The sequence below is a fragment of the Stigmatopora nigra genome, chromosome 6 (assembly GCF_051989575.1).
Source record: "Stigmatopora nigra isolate UIUO_SnigA chromosome 6, RoL_Snig_1.1, whole genome shotgun sequence".
Taxonomy (NCBI): domain Eukaryota; kingdom Metazoa; phylum Chordata; class Actinopteri; order Syngnathiformes; family Syngnathidae; genus Stigmatopora; species Stigmatopora nigra.
This window is the reverse complement of record NC_135513.1, coordinates 6,745,137-6,762,671: the sequence shown is the minus strand read 5'-3', so window position 1 is coordinate 6,762,671 and position 17,535 is coordinate 6,745,137. Positions and strand designations below refer to the sequence as shown.

Sequence of the window (17,535 nt, the reverse complement as noted above, 5' to 3'; positions counted from 1 at the left end):
TGCCGATCATGGCTGTGTGCATATCAACTGGTGAAAGCTTTCAATGACTACCCTATGCTAAATGTGACCGTGGATAATGGTGGACGCAATCAATGAGAGACAAAGACAGACATAGTGTGGTAAGTCAATAATGAGTCATGTATGAGTAATGAAAGCAACATTTTGAAATGAATAAATAACATGTACAATGTTTGATTTTTGTGTTGAGCCACCAACTATTAATAAAGCACCAAGTACATTAGATGTGTCTGTGTGATTACTATGATATAAAGTAAAAAATACTACTAAAAAATAGTACAAATGAACATTATAATTGTTTTACGTTTGTTTGTTCTGTGGATTTCTATTCATACCACGTAGAAAAGGACTGAAAGCAATCATCCATAATGAAATAGAACTGTTAAAACATAAAACAGACAGTTCATGCAAAGTCAAATTTTATAGAAGAGAATTATTACGTAAATATAAATCAGTTTGATGAAATATTATAATTATAGTGTCACATGTATACATTTACAACTATTGCTATTTATTTGTATTCTATTTTCTGCTACTTTAGTATGCCATTCTTGTCTGATTGTACCTAATTACCTTGTGTTTAAACTATAGTCAGTTGTACCTCCCAGTAATTGTAATTATTATTCTGACCATTGACCCATTCAGTTCACATTCAATCACATCTAATATCAATTATGGTTTACGGGGACATTTTTACTTTAGGGCAATCATAGCGAGTTGTTGTTTTTTGAGTGAGCTGTACTGTTTATAGGTCACAGTGATGGAAATAGTGGGAAATTAAGTATCTTGGGTGGAGTGCTGAAAAGGTCACTGGGTTTGCCGTTCATCTTCTTCGGAACACCAACTAAAAGTTATGCTCTTCAGTTACACATGGATCAGAATCCATGAAATGGAACAAAGTGTGAATGCTATATTCTAGGTATGTATACAATACATAGCCGGTTGGTTTCTAGCTCATTTTGGGCAATTTAGAGTGTTCAACCAAGCTACCATTGTTTGGGAGTGTGGGAGGACACCAGAGTAGCCAAAGAAAACCCACAGAACATGGAAACTCCATACAGTGAGGACCCACCTTGGATTGAACCCTCGCCCCCAGAACTGTGAGGCCGACGTTCTAACCACCCTCCACCGGGCCTTAAAGGTAATTTGATTTTTTTAATTCAGGGCTCTTGTGCACCCCCAAATACATTGCGCCCTGGGACGTCGGCCACATTGACAATTTCAAAAACTGTCCCTGGTACAATGATATATACATTAATGATCTAAACGTGGAAGAGAGATTAAAAATTCCATTTTAGAACTATGAGAGGGACATTTTAGCTAACTGATTGTCCTGCCATGATTTTTAATAAAACATTTACCTAAATAATAATACTACTACTTTAAAAGCAGTGTACTGTGTATACATAAACAAACGCAAAAAGGTACCAAATGCAGAATTGATAGAATAAGAGACATTTTTCCATTCTTACACTGGGGACAGTCCATGTCCAATGCACACACCCTGTCTTTCCACAGCTGTCTTTGCAATGTTTGCCTAGTGAGCTTTCATGTTGTCATTTAAAAATGATCTACATAATATAAGCAATGTCTGCAATAATAGGATAGCACTGCATCACGACTTATTTCTATCAACCGTACGACAGACGTGTTGTTATTCCAACAATCATCGATGGACAACACATGGCATTCATTTGTTTTGAAAAGTCATGACAAGCTGATTATTCTGGCTGCGAGGCATGTTTAAAATTCTCTGAAGGGCTATCACATATGTCTTCTAGTCTACTGTCCTATATTTTCTCAAGTCACATTTGCAAATCTGAATCTTTCCCTTGAGTGGAGGGATTGAAGTTATCATAAATAATCTTCCTATACTAAATAATTCACTAATTCTTTTTCCAAAGCAATGCAATTTTTAAAAAAAGCTAATGTTTTCTTTGATTGTATGTGATTGTTCAGTTCAGTCACTTTCAGCCTAATGCACTGGCCTTCAGTCGCACAATTGATAACATGCCCTCACACAAAAGGCCATTTAGTACAAATGTTGCCGCGATGCTGCCTCCAGAAGTTTTAGTGGTATTGTCAAACAAAGTTGCCACGTAGACTTTTTCCTTATTCTGTTTGGGTTCCATTTATAAATAAACAGTGACACAGACAAAGTGCTGGCTTTTGTAAAAGGACAGAGTATGCGACAGAGGGGCAAAACCCCATCATGTATGGTCACAAGTTACGTATCTGCTCTGGCTTACGTTAACAAATTAGGCAATCACACACTTGCACCCTTATCTATACTGCATGTGCCAGAATATAAAAAAAACACAAATATCTTACACTAAGCCAAACAAACGCTCCCTTATCAACTTCCATAACCCATGTTAGAAAAAAACCAACAACAATAAGTTGAATTTTTTTCATTGTGGGCTCCCAAGGTTCCAATGAAACAGCTGTCAGCGTGAACAATGCTGGCAGCGGCACACCTCTAGCACAAGGGGCGCATAAAGAGCAATAAGAGGAAGATTTGACTTACTCACCCACACAAACACATCACACACATACACATGCACGCCCCCCCCACACACACATGCACATCCACACACACACAGTGACCTGTTCCCTCTGTGTTTGTTAAGTGGACTACATTGCACGTCACAGGGCTCGTAACACTTGCAACGAAATTAACTTGTATTACTTTGGGATTAAAGTTGAGCCCTTTTTAAAAGTTCACGTGATGTCATTCGAGTCACATCAGAAGCTTCTGGTGCTTCTACTTGTTTGACTTAACAACATTGAGTGATTCCAGGAGCAGATGTGTCAGATGCAAACAGTGCACTCGCTCCCGTAGTACAGCATGCTGTATTGCCCGACCTGTTTGTCAGGCTCCTTTAACAAGACCAAAACACATAATTCACAAGAAAGAGACGGTCTTAAAAAAGGTATGCAGCACCTGCTAACTGCTCTAGATCTACCTCTGGTATTTACACAAAAGACCTGTTACACACTTTGAAACTGAAAAACATTTGGCATCATAACCTCTCATGGAATGATGCTAGTATAGAGTTTTTCAAATGGTCTCACCTTGGGAGCAACATCTTGAAAGGAACATAGAAGTCTAACTAACCATGCAATATATTAATTTCATTTTTTTCTCCTGGGTCCTCACTTTGTGAAGTTTGCATGTTCTCTCCGGGCTGCGTGGGTTTTCTATGGGTACTCTGCTTTCCTTTCACATTCCCAAAATATGTTGGCTAAGCTGGCCCTTGTGCTTTGCGATTAGCTGACCACTGTCTACTGCCTATCAGACTATTAGAAATGTTCCTAGATAAAATGTACTGTAACAGAATCACTACTTTGGGGAAAAATATACACAAAATTCACACACCCAATTTAGGAGTCCCTTCATTATCTGTTATCACAGGATAATCATAAGAATCTCAGGCGGTGCATTGTTTTTCCTACCAATTGTCATTTTGGGAGCAGACGGTTTTGCCATCCATGTCCCAAAATAGGTAGCCGCTTCCACAGCAAAGTCAGATGGTTTTGAAAGAACCATGGCAAGTAGAAGAGTGGAGTGGGTACTTCTCAGAGAGGAGATGCTCAAGTAGAGACTTTCTTCACACCCAGGTGACAGCGAGTTCATAAGGACAATAGTTTACCTCAGCGTGTATCAAGGGACAGGTCTTTTCTTCAAGCTGTTTTCACACAGGTTTTTATTTAGATGGGTGAGTGGCTATTTCTAAGGTCATTTCTATTTTGTCTATGTGTTCATGGTTGGCCTTTCATCCTAGGAAAAAACAAAAATCCCCCAAAGTCCAGTGAGTAGGATAATAACTCTTGATGAGAAAAGGTCTTCTGTTGGAAGAACTGTCTAATGCTCAGGCCACAATTTTTCCTTCCTTCCACAACGTTCCTCTCTTCTGTTGCATTGATCAAAGCCAATGATGCAGGAAATGGTAATGGTGACTAGATATTCCAAAAAACTATATTTAGCTGTATTTCTATCACCAAGACCCCCTTTTAGTTAAAATATTGTCAACTATAGTATTTCTTTTTTTAAATTCTTTTCATCAATTTTCCATAACACTTGTTATGGACACACTCAATATGTTAATATATACAACTAGTGTTACAAATAATGCCACTGATTATATTTATTTAGACTCGTTCTAGTCTTTTAATATTCAAGGTGTCAGTTCTCATGAGTGAGGTCAACAACTCCAGCATGAGGAGTGTTTTTACACTATATATCATTAGGACAACACTTAGCTTGGAGGTACCAAGATAAGTGTTACTTCTAATTTCTGTGTCTGTGTCAAAGGCACTTAGGATTTATCAGAGAATTTGCCTGAAGCTACGCTTGCAGCCTGCTAATGACTTTACCACATAATCAACTCTTTAACCTACATCCACCCTGTCTCAAGGCTACCAAACACTGCAAGAACAGTGAGTCACGTTGTAACAAAAAGCCCCATTTAAAAACACTCACACTAACAAAAACCCCTGATCGTCTACTTAACAGCAACGGATCTTCACTGGCAAGAACTGTGCCTTCAGCTGTGGTGAGGCCCAACCTAAGCGCAAGGAAGTCACCAGTGTGGTGCCGTTGACAAACAACTACACATGGAGAAAAATGTCAGTTTTCACACCAAATTAACAACGCCAAGGCGTGTTGAAAAAAGTACACATATAGAAAAACGGAAGCATAAGCCAAGCATAATAAGACATCCTTCCTCATACAAGACGCCACTTGCTTTTTTTTTATTTTATTTTTATCCCACATGACACATGGTTACAATCTCTCTTTGGCTTTTCTCCCAGCATCATTACAATGGGAATTCATGCATTTGACTGACTTATTTTTTTCATAAGCAACATCAGTCATTGTTCTTATGTGCCAGAAAAAGGAAATCAAATAGCACATATATTCCCAGAGTCATTTAATGGTGTGTGGGTTTATTTCCTCTCTTGCAATTTAGCGTATTGTAGATGTCTTAAATTAGCAATGCATTATGATAGCTTACCACATGGGAAACATGAACAGGGTGAAGTAGAAATATTTATCACTGCACTGAAATCAAAAGGTTGCCAAACTTTTGCATGCCTGTGTCCACTAAACACCAAATTACAAAAAAAATGTCTGTGTAATCCGACTCTAAATTATGGTACACTCAAAACTAAATGTTTGTATGGACATGCAAGCAATTGTTAGTATTTTATGTTCCCATTAAATATGTCCATTCCATTTATGATAATTGCTTCAAGAGAAAATCTAGATTCCAAAAAAAGAGAGCAAATTCTAATACAAGTCAACACAACAAACTACATAAGAATTCCACACTGCGCGACCCTCCAAAAAGTCACCAACCTAAAAATAAAATGGTTATTCACTCTAATATTTTGCTGGACTGCCTTTAGCTTTGATTACGGCATGCATTTACTGTGGGATTGTCAAGATAAGTTTCTGCAAAGTCAAACGGTTTATTTCCATTCCATTTCTATTGGTTGTACAAGAACAGTCCCTCCTTCAATGTCTATTTGTAAAATTGAAGAACTGTTATAAACCAAGTTTGAACCCAATGGTGGAAAAGGGGCACATTATCTCCCACGACTATCCCTGGGGGCGGAACGAAGACGGTTAGTGCAAGCAGCAATTGAGAACAAGATGATACTTTGAGTCACATAGGAAACCCCCTGATACATTTTTAGCATTGCTGAGTTTCATACTTCCTATCTGTGCCACAGTACAGTGCAGTAGTTAGCCACCACACAGTATAAGACTACTTTGAACAACAACCTTAAAAGATGGTTGATGTTCCATATGGACTAAAAATCTTTTCTTTGTACAACATAAAATGTGTATATTTGTATAGACAACGACATGAGTGTGTGATAGCTGTCTCAGGGGCAAGTTGAAAAAAAGCAGTCACTCGACTTTTGTAATTAGAGCACAATTAGACACATACTACTGTATGACACAATTACTGTACAAGATAGCTCTGGGATTTCTTTCAGTTAGAATTCCCACAACATGAAACATCTCCAAGCTGACCTAACCAATTCATCAACAGTATTTTATAAAATACATTTGATCAGCTCAATATGTTTGTGTGTTTGTGATTTTTTTTTGTAGTGACCTTTTTTGCAGGTTGCATATTTTTGTGTTGACCTCACGCTCAGACTCTAAACATGAACATGGCGATGCGATCAGGACAATGATATTCGAGAGCTCAGAACTAAGGCGATGAAGAAAAAACTGCCGGGCCAAACTATGATCCCTGAGGAAACCCCTCTTTATAGTTTCTAATGTACAGAGCCAAACACGGCAGATCAGAGCCAACTTGTAAATCGAACACATTGCCAAGAAAATCCGATGCTCTGTGATGGCCACATCATTTACATCTGTGTGCAGTGTGCTCAAATGCTACATTACTATTGGTGTGTGTGTGTGTTATGGAGGGTTGGGGTTAAGGGCGCCATATTTCTTATTCACAAAGACAAATATGATGTGTTTAGAGGGTGTGTTCTGTCAGATCTCTGGCATGCAGATGTTCGTAAAGAATAAAGAAAGAGAATATACAAGTAGATTCCAACAGAAAGCTAATCACAGAAGAAGCATGATTTCAATACGATCAGAAAGAAATATTAATTCAAGTTATTTTGGGGGGATTGAGAGAGCACGCCAATCGTTTTAACTGGCTTCACAATTAGGGAAGCAGCAAGTGGGGGAAAAGTACATTCCCATTCAAGGTGTTTAAAGTCAGTCGGGGTTGCTTTTAACATGACAAACAATTAAGTGTCTCAAATGAGTGGAAACTCCTGTCGGATGCCCCAAATATTTCAACCTTTGTACTACTTCAAACTAAAAATATGCTTCAAATCAAACAAAACGTGTTCTTAAGGACAGTTAACTCAGTGGAGTTAAAAATAACCCGAGTTCTACCGAGTAAACCAATACCCATTTTACAAGATGTCTTTCTTTTTTTCCCATTCAATCATTTTCCAAGCCGCTTACCCTAACGAGGATCCAGCCAATCGCAGGGTAGAAGGAGACTAACTACAATATGCGTATACAATCATACTAAGAGACAATTGTGGATGTATTGGGTGGCAACAATGGGCCGATGACAGGATTTTAAAGGTAACCATTCACAGAAACAAACTGGAAATTAAAAAAATAAAATAAAACAGTTAAAAAGAACTATGCTCTAGTCAATTTTAGTTCTAAATTTTCAATCATGAAGTATGAACTTAACTGCTGGTAGCTGTTTTAAAATTTATGAGCTGAATTTTATCCTGTTCACGGTCATAGTTTGGTCTCCAGTTCAGAAGTAAACCAAATGAGGAGATGCAGTATAATTAGAAGATGCCTCGGAAAGATTTCTAATGTGCTCAGTAAATAAGCATGATTATATTTCATAATGTCAAGTTTTTAAAACTTTAAAAACATTCTTGATCAGAGAGAACATTCATCTAAAATAATGAGAAGTCTTTTAGCTCTCAAAACATTAGCTCAGACATCAATTCAAATGTATAACCTTGTTTATTTCTGGTCTTTTCACCCAAAAGTCCTTCACTCTGCTTTCACCTTTTGAACAAAGCACATCTGAGAGTGCTTAATATCTTTATGCTAGCCTCTCTTTAGAAGGAATATACTGTCGATTTCACTTTGTTTTCATCAGACAGTGCTTTGTGTTTTGGCAGCGGGAGAGAGGCCAAGCACATTTCTCTGACTCATCAGAATGAAGGGAGGGACAAAGGGAGGGATGGGTGGAAAATGAGGAGTAGGAGGATAAGAAGTCCAAGTACATGAAACAGTTTGGAGTTTCCATCAAGTTATTTGCAGGGGAAGGTATTCATAGTACATCAACGGGCTAAGAAAACCATAGACTATTGTTTCTGTGTTGCTGGTAAAGTAAATCATGAATATCTAGATATCTAGTGGCGGTTCTGCATTACCAATTTAACTATCAGCACTCTGGAGTTGAGCAAAATATATTATTCAGAGTGACAGTAGTGACGATAGAAAAGGAATTTATGACGATTCTTCATTTTGGAATGTCATCTGGTGTCAACCTGAACCATAATAGATTCGAGCTGCAAGATTCAAGTCCAGATGCTAGTGTTCACACTTGATCAAATGAACATGGATTAGAAAGAAATGGCAGCAGATTTCATTTTGACTAAAACAAACCTGTCGACAGGGGAAAGCATACCAAACATTACCCTCAGTACAGAAGCAACACACCAGACGGTACCTGTGACAACCTATAAAATGAACCAATGAACCTTGTAAAATGGCTTTGCTGAACGCCAATTACGACCCAGATATGCTTAACAAGACGTTTAATCACAGTACTAAAATGCAGCTTCACTTTTTGTGGTTTGGTGCAAGCAGCGGGGAAAATACATCAGATGATTGACGACCGTCTCCTTGAGGTGTCTGCTTTCATTTTTACGAGTTCACCGCCCAATTTAGAAGACAATTTCACGTGAGCGGCGTAAGCGGAATATTAAGAAGCGACGGCAAAACAATCTGACAGCCTGGAGTTGTCGCACCAGCTGAGCAAAAGAGAGCGTGTGTTAATGGGGGTAATCTGAAAACCATAACACAAGTTCAATTGCTGCCTTGTTTGGCTCACACATTGAATCTCTTCTCCTCTTCCTACAAGCCTCAATCAATCAGGTTGAGTCTCTTTCAGGCAGAGGTTCTTAGCTCTCCTCTCTTCATTAGCGACTGTTTGTTTTGCATTCAAGTATGAAGATGCATTTTGACCAGCGCAGCAGATAGCAGAGTCTATTTTTTCCACCGGGAAACGTCAGACCAAGGCAAAGGGGAACTCAAGATTGGTTTCTGCCACTTCCTGGAACCAAGAGGGAGGCCCAAAGGCAGAAAGGGGAAAGGGGACTGTGTACCAGGGTGAACCTTCTGGTCAACAGATAAAGGATATGTGTGAATGAGTGGGAGCATTTGTGTGTGCTTGAGAGAAGAAAAAAAATCTGAATAGTAAAGAGCAGACGCTCCAGCCAGGGGATTTGCTGATGCCCGCAAAGATCTGTTTACACTGACTGCCCCTGCTGACCCCCCCACAGGATGGAGCCAGCGCTGCCAAAACACACACTCAACCGCATATACACCTTACTCTTCACGGAAGCACATTTCTCAGCAAACATACTGTAGATGCAAGGTGTATAGGGTACCTGTTGGAAACATGCAGCTGGCAAATTTCCAAACCACCATGAATCTTGAACATAGCACTAAAACACTCTGAATTTTAGGAGTGCACAAAAGGATAAATCTTTGAGAAATGTGTACCTGCAATTCAGATATGCTGGAATTCTGAGCGGGGCTTGCAACACAGGTCAAAAAGGAGTGTGCATGTGGGAGTTTTGAAAAGACTCCTTGCAAGGCCTTGGAGGGGGAGAGAAACTTGAAGCAGGTTTTGCCAAGGCAATGCAAAAAAAAAAGACTTTTTGGAACAAAGATTGTGAAAGAATAACAACACAAGAACGAGTTGGCCTATTTACGGTGCATTGCCAAAGTTTTCGGACCCCTTGAACTCTTCAACCTTTTGACAAATTTCATGCTTCAAAACATAAAGATATAAAATTAACGTTATTTTAGTCAAGAATCAACAAGTGGGACACAATTGTGAAGTGGAACAAAATCTATTGGATATATTAAACTTTTTTTAACAATTAAATAACTGAGTGGGGCATGTAATAATATTTGGCCACTTTACTTTCAGTGCAGAAAACTTACTTCAGAAGTTCATTGAGGATCTCTGATGAAGATATATAGAGGGACTCAATTAATTTTATTTGTTGAATATACTTTCAAACAAGCTCTTGAGTACAATGAGTCATGTTATTACACAATAACGCAAAATATGGATATGTGTTCTGTTGAAGCCATCTCTAATTCCACGGTATAATTTTCTAAATTATAAGGAAGTAACAATATTTATTTATTGTAACCACATCAAGATTTTCACTTTACTCCTTTGCAGATCACAGTTGAAATGTTATAACACTGCTGTTCACATAATACAGCATGTGGAAGAGTGTAAATTTGCGATAAGTTGTCCTTCATATGTTCCCCAATCGGCCCTGATCTTCATCTTTGCCCTCTAGATTAGCACTACTGTGATTTTCACATTTGCACACCGTCGTGAGGTTTGGATGCTGTGTGTTACATTTCGCTCGAAGGAGCCCCTTTTGACTCACATGGACGTGCACGCCAGCTGACTCACCAACCTTGTCTGTCACAGTGATTAATGCTGTGGAAACCATGCCTGTGCTAATGTACAATAATAGGAGCAGCAAAAAAGGGGTTTGGTTGAGATGTACAAATGGCTGTCAATTAACTCAACATACAGTAAGGATTTAAACTCATTCTGCATCAATATGGTTTAATACTGTGTGTTGTGGCCCAATGTGGATATACAGTAGGCAGTGTGCACAGGCTTAGTTAAGCACATTCAACAAGTACTCCTAATGGGAATGTTGAGAGGCAAACGGGGATGTTCAATTTTCTTGAGATTTTGCGTTTTGTAACTTGAATTTCTTTTGTGACCTAACATAAAATTTTCCCCATTGGGTTATTTTGTAACCTGAATAGTTCGTATGGAAGGACGTTCAGAAGGAACGATACTGTTGTACAAGTATGAATGCGGGCAAGAACATTACACAGACACAAGCAAAAAGTGGGACAGAATGCCGCCTCTCCTCTTTCTAACGCTCTCTCTCTCTCTCTGTGAAGGAGGTCACCAGCACCTACGAGTATTCAATCAACCTGCAGACGACCTTGCTTGTCCTAGATACCATGTACCCACTGTTTGTCTGTCTGCTCTGCAGGCTCTGCTGTGATGCCTGTGTTTGGGAACCCACATGTACATGAAGGTTCAACCCCCCACCATTCTTATTTTACATGTCTGTCTCATTTCGAGAAATCAAGGGACAAACATTGTGTGCTAATTTACTCAGAAACAGTGTCTTTTAGTTCTATTAAGACTATGATTTTTTTTCAGGAATCAGGTAACTTGTAGTATAAATTTCATACTATTATTTACAAACCATACTGAAGAAATATATGGCAAGTGTTGCATTGACCTTAGCTGAAAGTTGTAACTGAAACCCTACAAGAAGAATGTTCGTGATGTGTTTAAGAAGCATTTTGGGGGAAATAAAGAATATTAATTGTCTCTTTCTCCAGGGAACAAATGAAAAAAGCAACCGTGTAAAAACTCAAGTTCTGAAAAGATTTCACACAGACATGATTCTCTGATGGCAAAAAACTTCTAATGTCAAACAGCAGCAACTACAAAGGTGCAAATTAACATACAAGGGCGTGGACATCAGCTGTTACAGTGAGGACAAATTCCTTTCTAATGTGCGGCCAGATGGGCCTTCCCCCATTGGAATGCTACTCAAAAATGTGGATGCAGCTGCAACACCACTGCTAGAAAAGGTATGGAAAGACAACACAGGAGTTGATGTCAGGGACGGGGTGCGGGTCATGGTAATGTTTGTGTATCAAACTACAACTCCATGTGTGTATTTAAAAAGGAAAGGGGAAAGTGGGAGGGACAGGCAGCCGGGGAAGTTAATCTGTAAAAGGCCAGATTCCTGGGTGATGTATGGTGCAACGAGTCCATGTGTATAAAGTAGAAATAGGAGTGGGAGGTATATGTGCACGCTCGCTTCAAACCCTTATCACTGCACTGAGCAATGTGGAGAATGGGGATGGCATGGTTCTACCCTGATGACCAAAAGAAAGACAAATGGTTGGTACCAATTTGCTCACTTTCCTTGGTGCTTTCTTAAGCAAAAATTCTGTCACACACACATACAATTCAAAAGATGACAAGCTGGGCAAACATTTTGCAAGCTAATGCTACGAGCAACAGCTCCGTGCTGAATGAGTTGTCAGTGGGAGTGGAGCTAAACATGTGGGTTTGGCTAAGAACACGCACTTGTTTTTCAACGTCTTTTTTGGGGATTTTGTGCTGCATTCCAGGAAAGCCGGAAAATTCTAACCTAGCTGCTTGAAGTAGGAATTCCTTCTCGGCATGATGTCATTATTTGTAGCAACCAGAGTTATAAAACTCAAGAACGATCCTGTCACTGTCCGAGAAAACTATAAGCATGCCCCCACTTCTGAAGAGCAATAAAAACAGGTTTCCAGGGAAGTATCTCTTAAAAAGGTCACAATTGTCAGTTAATACATTCTTCGTGACAGAAATAGAAAAGAAACTAAAGGGGAACAGAGGAATGCTGTCATATTTTGATATTTTAATGACGCAATTATTTACTTTCATTGACTATTGTCTATTCTGTAAAAATGATTCACTCACATAATGTGAGGGTGAGTGGACTTAATGCTACCTAAAATGGTAACATTTGCTGACAGTCATATTGAATAAAAAACAAAGCAGTTATTTCACAAGCCTTGTCAGACATATTTTGTTTTTATGTTTGTATGACTGGATATTTGGATGATTCTTATTTACCAACAGCCTTGAATACAAAGTTACATTCCAGAGTCATGAAAGTACACATTCATCCAACAATCATCCACATTTGTGGACAAATTTAACTCTTAAATATTTCTCTTAACTTAAATTTCTGAATGACTAATTATTCACTTATGCCTGGGGTCAGAATGGCTAATGTTGGTTTCGTCTTATCAGTGATTCCTTTAGTCATCACTATGATGTTTAAGTGTACGCATATGCGAGGCAGTAAGAATTTGACTTGCCTTATTAAGGTCATCACTGCAGTCTCTAAATTAACAGTCCATGAGTATTAATTGAAAAGAAGGACCAGCAAAATGGAATGTGGGAGAAAACCATTGGACCGGGAGGAAACCCACACATGCCCAGGGAAAACATGCAAACTCCACACAGGTGGACCGATCTGGATTAGAACCCAGGACCCCAGAACCAGGAGTCCGACGCTGTAATCACTGAACTGCTGGGCCGTGGCATTGCCAATTTCCCCTTTTAAATTTATCTGTATAATTTGCTCAGCCGTTTTTATTTCTAGTTGTCCCCCTCGACCCCATTTTACTGTCAATGTATTCTTATATTTGTCACAAGTTCCATCAGCCTTGCCTGTTCTCTGTTCACGTACATGAGTAATCTGCGGGGTGCTTGTTATCCAGCAACAATCCTGACATTACCTAGCGGGGGAGCCAGACAGACCCAAACTGGCACACAGACAATAGACAAACGAAGTGAATGATACGCTTAGAAGGTATCGCAGTAAAACTAATGGAGAGGAAAGAGTGAGTGTGAGGAAGCTGTGCAGATAGGAGTGACATTAAGGCCATCTTGTCTGAGGCAGACAGGTGGGCAGAGTAGGCAGACAAGCGTGTCGTTACAGGCTGGCGTAAAACTGGAGGCTGAGCTACGAGCTCGGCATCTCAACCGAGTACGTAGAGTCACTAAAAGCTGGGCTGATGAATACTGCCCCTATTTGGGCCTGCATAGGTATTGCAATATGGAAAGAAAACTGATGAGAACTGAGATATGGTAAGGGTTCTTTAACCTTCTGATTACCAGGAACAATTACACAAGACAAAGTTTCAAAGGAATACCTCCTTATCCTGATATACATTTAGACATTTCTACGAAGTGAATTGCGAAATATTACAGCAATGGTGGCACTCCCAACGTAACCATTCAGTTCATGGGAATTTGCCTCGTCTTACCTGTTACTCATTTCATCATGTCGATGTAAGATTTGCGTATCTTCCCAGTTATTTCATTGAATTGGTCACAACCTAAGGAGAAAATAGGAAGAACTGATTAGTATAGTACTATGTACTGCATCATATCTTTCCTTTAAATATTAAATATTGCACTCTCCCAAATTACAGCTACAAAAGTGTCGGGTAAGTAAAACAAACACAACCAATGTTAATTTCTGACTGCATTTAAATGATTTTAGACTAGTAGAGGAAGCCAAAAACTTAAAACCTGATGTTTTATCCAAACCCATACTAATCCACAACATTTGATGGAAATCTGGTGGCTTTCATGAAGTTGCCTGGTACTTAATTCTTACAGTACTATTTTGATTTGTCTGATGGTGAGTTCAGGTTGGAATTATCTGGGTTCAGCTGTCATCTTTTCCAACTGACCACAAGATAATGATGATGAAAGATGTACGTCTCATTAGTAATATAAAAATATCCCACCCAAGGACTACTTTAAAAATAATAATAATAATAACAGAAAAAAACAACAACCTTAAAACACAGTTGATTTAACCTTCATGAGTACTTAAGTGTTTTACAAGCCACATGTTAACGTTTCGAATAAAATTCACTTTACAGTTAATGTTCTTCATTAACAACATACACAAATGCACACAGACAAGCACACTGTTTCATGACCAACAGGAGGAACACTATGCTCCACTTTCACAATATGGTGAAGATTTTACCCCAGAAAAAGAGTCCTGACTCACAAACTCGGCTAAGTGTGTGGCTTTTCTTGTCTTTACAACATATGGCAAGACTTTATTTCAGAACAACTCGCCCAAGAGCACTAAACTAATATTTAAAAAAAACAAAACAAAAGAAAAAGCGACTGTCAACACCATGCAAATTTGATTTATTAGCATGGGGAAACATTGTGTATTGCCATGAAGACTTGCACCATTTCTGTGTCCAGACTGCAAGGCTTATACGATCTGTCACCCAGAAAGCGACAACCTGGATCTTTTCCATCTGGGTCAAGTTTCAATGAAAAGATCTTTATAGAAACTAAAGACACACTAGAGATTTAAATTAAGTGCATTAGTAATTTGAATTCTAGAACTATCCACTAAATCCCATACACCAATTCCATCTAGTTAGATGTAATGAAAAAAATGTAATGTTTAAACATTTGCGAGAATAAATCCCAATTTGGCTAAAACTAGTCATATTAAAACCCATTTGAGGCGTTGCACCTTTAAGAATAGCAGTGTAAAACTTTTTTTTTTTTTTTAAATAATCGGGCCTGGTTGTGGTTAGCCAACTGCTGCCATCTTTGTTTACGTGCCAACAGACTGTACAGGATCAAACAGGGCCAGCGCCCTGACGATGAGCAGACACTAAGGGCCACATGAAAAAGACTGAACTGCATGTGAGTCACAGCAGACGAAGAGGGAATGTACTGCCTTGTGTTTTATGTCCAATACAGAACACACACAGAATTGGTGCATGCTGCTTGCATCAGTAAGGGGAATTCATCTCCTGATGCTGCCAACTGATGGTGGCCAAATGTGATCTTGCTCTAAGCAAATTAGCCGGATTGGTAAATGAAATGGTTTAATCCAATGGACATACCAAGACATTGTGATTACATTACTGTCATTCAGCAATAAAGGTATGATGAACACTGACAATAGAGCAGAGCATTATTTTCACATATTCAGATTTTTTTATTCGAAATAAAAGCAATCTGGATAATTCCATTGACTTTCAATGAGTCCATTGGTAAGAGCCTCCTACTACATTGTATTTACTCCCTTGTCTGAGTGCCAGAGTAGATTTAGAACTATTTTGTTGGTCATTGGATTGGTGAAATAACCAACCCAGACATAAATTCAATGTTTTGGCTGTTTGTTGAAAATTATTCTCAAGAGTCCCTTGATATTGCGTGAAATCCACACGACCCTCACATGTTAAACACAATTAAGACCGAGATAGCATTGCTATGTTCAAAGGTGGCATGTGTATTTAATTATGTATTGTTTTTGTTAGTTCGTTCTCCTGTCAAGCGTCTGCTCTTCCTCTCCCTGTCCTACCAAAACCCCATTCTTTTCACTTATTTTGCCAATAAACAAAGCAATAAGAAAAACCACAAATGGAGTGCACCAAACTCCCATGTGGCACATTAAAACTATCCAATCTATAAAGACACTCAAGTATCTTGCATTTTGCTCTTACTCCACTAAAAGTGAGAAACCAACAGACAAAATGTAACAGCACAAGGCCAAGGATAGCTACTCGATAACATGAGTTTTGACTTTAAGTGTTGTAATTGTTTCATATCCTAAAAACGGCTTCAGCATGGAGTGCTTATTGAATGAAACTCCAGGGGAGAAATCTAGTCAGTATGCAAGTGAGTTAGTTGGAAATCAACTCATTGAACCCCAACTACTGAGCAGAAATGACAGGAATTTGCTACAACAATACCCTCAAGTGGCCAAACAATGTAATCGCTCCAGCTAATATTTGTTTTAAATGAGGGTTTGAAACACTGGTGGAAAAAGTTGCACATTGGAACAGTGTTTTTTTAGGTTATGAGGAAGAAAATGTGAATGTGAAGAAAATACTATTTTATTTGTATTATACACTATAAAAGACATCATGTGAGTTACACTGATTGTACACAGCACAGGATTGAACCTTCCTTTCTACATTTTTTTTCTTGATGAATTGCATGGATGCCAAACTAAATTAAACTGATTGTAACAAATAAAGAGCTATCCTGTTTACTACCATCAGGGATGACCAGAGTGAGTGGAAAATAAATCATGACAAGCTTACTCATCAGCATCTGCAAACTTTTCAGGTTCGGCAGTGACGCCAGAACAGGATAAGGGCAATAGGTCTTTGACATTTTTTTTCTTTTAATGTGTGTAAATAAGATCGATTTACCTTAAAACAAACGGTGGGCTCTTCAGATGACCATTAGTACGAACTTCCATCCTTTTTTTTATTCCTAGAGAGGAGAAATTGCAGGGAAAAAAAACTAATTGCATTTTTCTGCTGGGAAGTTTTATTATAAGCACAATAACTTATGCAAGATCAAAATGTTTTAGGATAAGGACAATATTGTATATCAATCAAGATATATTGTATAACAGTGTCAGATTGGAGAGCAGCATATATAAAATAACAGAACTCTCAATAGTCAGGCTGCCTTAAAAAGAAATACAATGCAAATTTTGCAATTTAATGATGGAACAATAAATCATTGAGCCTTACCTAAGTCTCTTTTTTGGCGATCTTTTGTTCCTGGGTTTTTAGAGGTGGGCAAACCATAGCCATCGCTTTGGCTTCGTTGATGAAGATGCACCCTGCATTAATAGTTTGCATTTGTTAGCCTTGATTAGGAAAAGGGAAAACCAGTACTTACTATTGTATATTGCCATGCCTTATTTAAGTGGTTTGCATGCTTTTCATCATTAACAAGACATAGTTACAGCGTCTGATAAAATAAATAAGGTATCAAAGTAAGCAACAAGACTTTTAATCCGATATTTGTTTTGACCCTTCAGAACTAGAATACATTGATACCAGCGATTTAGATTTTTTAAAGCTGTGTTTTTACGTTATCATAAAAGATCGGGAAGGAAACTAAGATGTTAAGTTATATAGATGACACGTTCATTGCCTGTGCTAAAAATGTATTGCGTCTCACCCACACAGCAGACAGCCTAGAAACTGTTAATTGATCAATCTCGCACCCATCAACAACAGGAGGTTGGACGCGATGAATGAGCCTCCATATTTGTAGTTTC

The 17,535-nt window shown here is 38.6% G+C and overlaps 1 long non-coding RNA gene across 1 annotated transcript in view; it reads right to left on the bottom strand.

Annotated features, from left to right (window-relative positions):
- LOC144198502 (uncharacterized) overlaps window positions 1–17,531 on the bottom strand; it is a 29,010-nt gene extending 11,479 nt beyond the window's left edge. Inside the window, exons 1-4 of the long non-coding RNA XR_013326727.1 lie at window positions 17,436–17,531; window positions 17,000–17,091; window positions 16,670–16,733; window positions 13,727–13,798 (exon numbers count right to left, since the gene is read on the bottom strand). This is a non-coding gene — a long non-coding RNA (uncharacterized LOC144198502). The remainder of the gene's footprint in view (window positions 1–13,726; window positions 13,799–16,669; window positions 16,734–16,999; window positions 17,092–17,435) is intronic.
- Between the last annotated feature and the right edge of the window lie 4 nt (window positions 17,532–17,535).